The following is a 6,056-nucleotide window of genomic DNA, read 5'->3' as shown; positions in this document are numbered from 1 at the left end:
GACCAGGAAAAGCACCTGGCTCCTGCCATCGGATCAGCGCAGTGCGCCGGCCGCAGCGTGCCAGCCGTGGCGGCCATTGGAGGGTGAACCAATGGCAAAGGAAGACCTTTCTCTCTGTCTCTCTCTCTCACTGTCCACTCTGCCTGTCAAAAGAAAAAAAAAAAAAGGTGATGGATTGGAAGTGGAGGAGCTGGAACCCAAACTGGTGTACACATTGGATGCAGGTGTTGCAGGCTATGGTGTAACCTGCTCTGCTACAATGCCAACCCCCAGCTGTAGGTTTTCATAAATCTTTTTAATAAGCTTCATTTTTTGGCTGGTGCTGCGGCTCACTTGGCTAATCCTCCACCTGCGGCATTGGCACACTGGGTTCTAGTGCTGGTTGAGGCACCGGATTCTGTCCCAGTTGCTCCTCTTCTAGTCCAGCTCTCTGCTGTGGCCCGGGAGGGCAGTGGAGGATGGCCCAAGTGCTTGCGCCCTGCACCCGCATAGGAGACCAGGAGGAGGCACCTGGCTCCTGGCTTCGGATTGGTGTTGTGCGCCGGCTGTACTGGCCATTTGGGGGGTGAACCAACAGAAGCAAGACCTTTCTCTCTGTCTCTCTCTCTCTCTCAGTCTAACTCTGCCTGTCAAAAAAAAAATTTAAAAAATTAAAAAAAAGGTTCATTTTTTAAAGCACAGTTTTAGACTGATAGAAAATTACCAGAGAGAATTTCCATAGTCCACCCTTTATTCAGACTTCCTTACACTTTGCCTAATACATTTTTTTTTTTTGACAGGCAGAGTGGACAGTGAAAGAGAGAGAGAGGGACAGAGAGAAAGGTCTTCTTTTTGCTGTTGGTTCACCCTCCAATGGTCGCCGCGGCTGGCGCGCTGTGGCCGGATCCGAAGCCAGGATCCAGGTGCTTCTCCTGGTCTCCCATGGGGGTGCAGGGCCCAAGCACTTGGGCCATCCTCCACTGCCTTCCCGGGCCACAGCAGAGAGCTGGCCTGGAAGAAGGGCAACCGGGAAAGAATCCGGCGCCCCGACCGGGACTAGAACCCGGTGTGCTGGTGCCGGCCGCCTAATACTCTTTTTTTCTGCTCTGGGCCTCTACACTGGAACCATTTCACATACGGTGGTCTCCTTAAGCTCCTCTGGGCTGTGACAGTGTCTCTACTGTCTTTTTTATTTTTTTAAAGATGTATTTATTTGAAAGGCAGAGTTACAGAGAAAGGGGGAGATCTCCCATGCACTGATTTACTCTGTAAATGGTCACAATAGCCAGGGCTGGGCCAGGCCAAAGACAGGAGCCTGACGCTCCATCTGGGTTTCCCACATGGAGGGCAGAAGCCCATGTTCTTGGGCCGTTATCTTCTGCTTTCCAAGGTGTAGGAAGCTGGGTCAGAAGTGGAGCAGCCGGGACTCAAGCTGTGAGGAGTTTGGGATTCCTGCCTGGGAGGAGGGACCGTGAGCAGGCAGCAAGAGGAATAAGAGGTAGAGAAAGATAGGGAACCTAATGGGTCTCATAGAAGCTAGGCTCTGGCACTGTACCACACCATGCCATGCCATGCTTTGCCACAAAGCAGTGTGTCTCAAGTGCTTAGTAACTGACCCAGTCAGCATAACTGTCCTTAACTGGTCAGGTCAGCACCATTTTTCTTTTTCTTTTTTTTAAAATTTATTTGACAGGTAGAGTTAGACAGTGAGAGAGAGAGAGACGGAGAGAAAGGTCTTCCTTCCGTTGGTTCACTCCCCAAATAGCCATTATGGCCGGCACTGCGCTGATCCGAAGCCAGGAGCCAGGTGCTTCCTCCTGGTCTCCCATGCGGGTGCAGGGCCCAAGCACTTGGGCCATCCTCCACTGCCTTCCTGGGCCACAGCAGAGAGCTGGACTGGAAGAGGAGCAACCGGGACTAGAACCCGGCGCCCATATGGGATGCTGGCGCTGCAGGTGGAGGATTAACCAAGTGAGCTGTGGTGTCGGCCCCCAGCACCATTTTTCAACTGTCACATTTCTCAAGTGGTCAGCAAGGTAACGTTTCTTCCTGGTTAGCAACCACAGATGCTTCCTGAGAGGCAGAGAAGAAACAAAACAGACCCGTGGTGTATCGGAACGATGTAGAAGAACTGATGACCTGGTGTGCACTCCACACAGGAGCTCCCAGCGCCCGGAGCTTGATGGATCCTCCTTTGCTTCTCCTCATGGCAAGCATGCATGTCTGCTTCTCAGCAAATCCACTTTCGTTTTGCTCACCCACCCTCACTGTCCATTTCGTCCCTCTTAGTTGACTGTGAGACAAACAACTGATTCTAATTCTTGCACCAAAGCCAGCACTCTGATATGGGATGTTGGTGTTGCAAGCATCAGCTTAACTCACTGTGCTGCCCTCTCTCTATAAGGTAAGGCCCTCAGATATTTCATTGTGGTGATGAAAACTGAGTAATAGACCTACCACTGCTGACATTGGCCTTGGACGTCAGAGATAATGTCCATCAGAGTTCTCCACTGCCGACAAACTCCTCCTCCTCTTTCTACATGGACTTATTTGTAAAAAAGATTTATTATGGGGCTGGCACTGTGGCTTAACAAGTTGAGCTGCTGCCTATGGTGCTAGCATCCCATGTGGGCACTGGTTTGAGTGTTAATGTGCCTGGGAAAGCAACAGAAGATGGCCCCTGCCCCCACATGGAGACCTGGAAGAAGCTCCTGACTCCTGGCTTCAGATTGGCCCAGCTCTGGCTGTTGTGGGCAGTTGGGGAGTGAACCAGTAGATGGAGATCTCTCTCTCTGTCTCTCCTTTTTTCTCTGTAACTCTTTCAAATAAAAAAAACTTTTAAAAAAAGATTTATTATTTGAGTGGCAGTGTTATACAAACACACACACATATTATTTGAGTGGCAGTGTTACACACACACACACACACACACAATCTTCCATCTGCTGGTTTACTCCCCAAATGGCCAGAATGGCCAGGGCTGGACCAGGCCAAAGCCAGGATTCAGGAGCTAGGAGCTTCATCTGGATCTCCCATGTGGGTGGCAGGGACCCAAACATTTAGGCCATCTTCTGCTGCTTTCCCAGTTGCATTAGCAGAGAGCTGAACTGGTGGGACTCAAACCAATGGACATATGGGATGCTGGCATTGCAAGATGTGGCTTAACCCACCGCACTGCAATACTGGCCCCTGGGAAAATTAACATTCTATATGAGAGAGAAAGAGTGAGAAGGGCCTAGCAAATGTCCATGTTACTGTCTGTGAATCTGGGCCATCTGCAACAAAGAACCTAAGTAATTTTTTGCAATTTTTTTAAGTTTGAAGATATTTTAAAACGAAGGTTAAAATTAAGTAAATCGCAAAACGGTAGCAGCAATAAGCAGAAAGGAAAATGGGAAGCCACAGCTCACCATCTCTGAGTGTGAAGAACTTGTTTCAGCATCTTGCTCAGGTGGGGAGGTTTACATTCAATCAGGACTGCACTGCAGGACCCAGATCTCCTTTGCTGTTTGTTGATCATCTACTGGGCATTTATTATGTGACTCCAGGCTTTAGGAACTGGATTAAGGGGATTCTCCCAGAAAAGCTATGACAGACATTGTTATTTCCATGATCTCGCACTTCTGCTTGTGAGTAGAGGCCTTTGAAGGCTGAGGGATTCATCTGTTCACACAAAGGCCACTCCTGCAGGCTGCACCCAAGGATCCAGGTTTCTCCCATGTTCCAGTTTTCTTCTGTTAGCTGAGATGAAAATCATCTAATGGATGATCTAATACCCCAAGTTGTGGGCTACGATATTTGAATGAGAGTACTTGATAATCAAGAAAACAGTCACTGTCCCTTTCACTCTTCTTCATTTTTCAACTGGATCAATAGGTTGGACACTTGTGTCTCAAACCAAGTGCTGACAACACCTATATCTAAGTCCAGCCCAGTCATCGCTCTGTTTATGTTTCTGGGCCAGAAAGACCAAAAATCAGAACATGTCTAATGTTGCATCTCAAAGGTAAGTGGGGACTATCAAGGTAAGGAACTGGGAGAGGGGGTCCGGCATTGTGGCATAGGGGGCTCAGCCTCTGCTTGTGGTGCCAGCATCCCAAATGGGTGCTGGTTTGGGTCCTGGCTGCTCCTCTTCTGATATAGCTCCCTGCTAATGGCCTTGGAAAGCAGTGGAGGATGGCCCAAGTGCTTGGCCTCCTGCAACCACGTGAGAGACCTGGAGGAAGCTCCTGGCTTCGGATCAACCCAGCTCTGGCCATTGTGGCCATTTGGGGAGTGAACCAGCAGATGGAAGACCTCTCTCTCTCTGTAACTCTTCCTCTCAAATAAAATCTTAGAAAAAGAACTGGGAGAGGACCTGTGCTCTAGATAGACAGAATAGGCCGGCGCCGTGGCTCAATAGGCTAATCCTCCACCTTGCGGCGCCGGCACACCAGGTTCTAGTCCCGGTTGGGGCGCCGGATTCTGTCCCGGTTGCCCCTCTTCCAGGCCAGCTCTCTGCTATGGCCAGGGAGTGCAGTGGAGGATGGCCCAAGTGCTTGGGCCCTGCACCCCATGGGAGACCAGGAAAAGCACCTGGCTCCTGGCTCCTGCCAGGATCAGCGCGGTGCGCCGGCTGCGGCGGCGGCCATTGGAGGGTGAACCAACGGCAAAGGAAGACCTTTCTCTCTCTGTCTCTCTCTCTCACTGTCCACTCTGCCTGTCAAAAAAAAAAAAAAAGATAGACAGAATATTGCCCACATTATGATCCCAGAGCATTCTGCACATCTGACTTCTGCTATACCATCTCAGTGAGCATAGAGAATGAGTGAGGAAGTTATGCACCTACCTCAACACCTGTGAAGATTAAGACTTGGGATGCGATGGCTAACTTTTTTGGAATAATTCAGCCACTCAGCAGTGGTGTGAGACTTACAACCAGTGCCTTGGACACTGCACTCTGCTCCACATTGGATGACAGTTCTCCCAAGTAACACTTGTGTTCATGGTCTGTACTCATTTATGGCCTTCCCTGTTCTCTGTTGAGAAAGCTAACCTTTCTAATCTTGCATCACGACTAGAATTAACCAAGTTGTGATTTATGTCCTGCTACATAGTTTTTTTCCAAAGCATATTTATAAAAAAATGAAGACACTGTGGCAAAAAATGACCTAAATCAAAGATCTCTGTGAGGGGCCAGCGCTGTGGTGCAGTGGATTAACGCCTTGGCCTGAAGCATAGGCATCCCATATGGGCACCAGTTCAAGACCTGGCTGCTCCATTTCCAATCCAGCTCTCTGCTATGGCCTGGGACAGCAGTAGAAGATGGCCCAAGTGCTTGGGCCCCGGCACCCAAGTGGGAGACCAGGAGGAAGCTCCTGGCTCCTGGCTTTGGATCAGCGCAGCTCTGGCCATTGTGGCCAACTGGGGAGTGAACCAAACGGAGGGAAGACCTCTCTCTCTGCCTCTCCTCTGTGTAACTCTTTCAAATAAATAAATCTTAAAAAAAAAAATCTCTGTGAGTGAGATCCCAGTGGAAAGAACGGGCCATCAAAGAAGGAAGTATCTTTCTCTGATACGAGGAGAGAACTTCCACTTTGATTATGGCCTTGTCTAAATAAGGTTGGAGTTTGTGAACTCAAGAGGCTTCCAGAGCCTTGGCAGTTCATGAAAAGAGCCGTGGGTGATTACTGACATCACAAATAAGAGTGTCAGTTGTTAAATCAACAAGAGTCACTGTGTACTTACTCCCCATGTAGAAGCTCTGTCTTTAATGCATTGTACTATGAGAATTAATGATAAAACTAGTCCTCAAACAGTACTTTATACTTTGTGTGTCTGTGTGTTGAAATATTTATGGCCGGTGCCGTGGCTCAATAGGCTAATCCTCCACCTAGCGGCACCAGCACACCAGGTTCTAGTCCCGTTCGGTATGCCGGATTCTGTCCCGGTTGCCCCTCTTCCAGGCCAGCTCTCTGCTGTGACCCGGGAAGGCAGTGGAGGATGGCCCAAGTGCTTGGGCCCTGCACCCCATGGGAGACCAGGAAAAGCACCTGGTTCCTGCCTTCGGATCAGCGCAGTGCACCGGCCGCAGTGCG

This window comes from Oryctolagus cuniculus, chromosome 18 (assembly GCF_051225735.1).
Source record: "Oryctolagus cuniculus isolate XC-2025 breed Fujian yellow rabbit chromosome 18, ASM5122573v1, whole genome shotgun sequence".
In the NCBI taxonomy this organism is placed as follows: Eukaryota; Metazoa; Chordata; class Mammalia; order Lagomorpha; family Leporidae; genus Oryctolagus; species Oryctolagus cuniculus.
Note: the sequence above shows the minus strand (reverse complement) of the source record.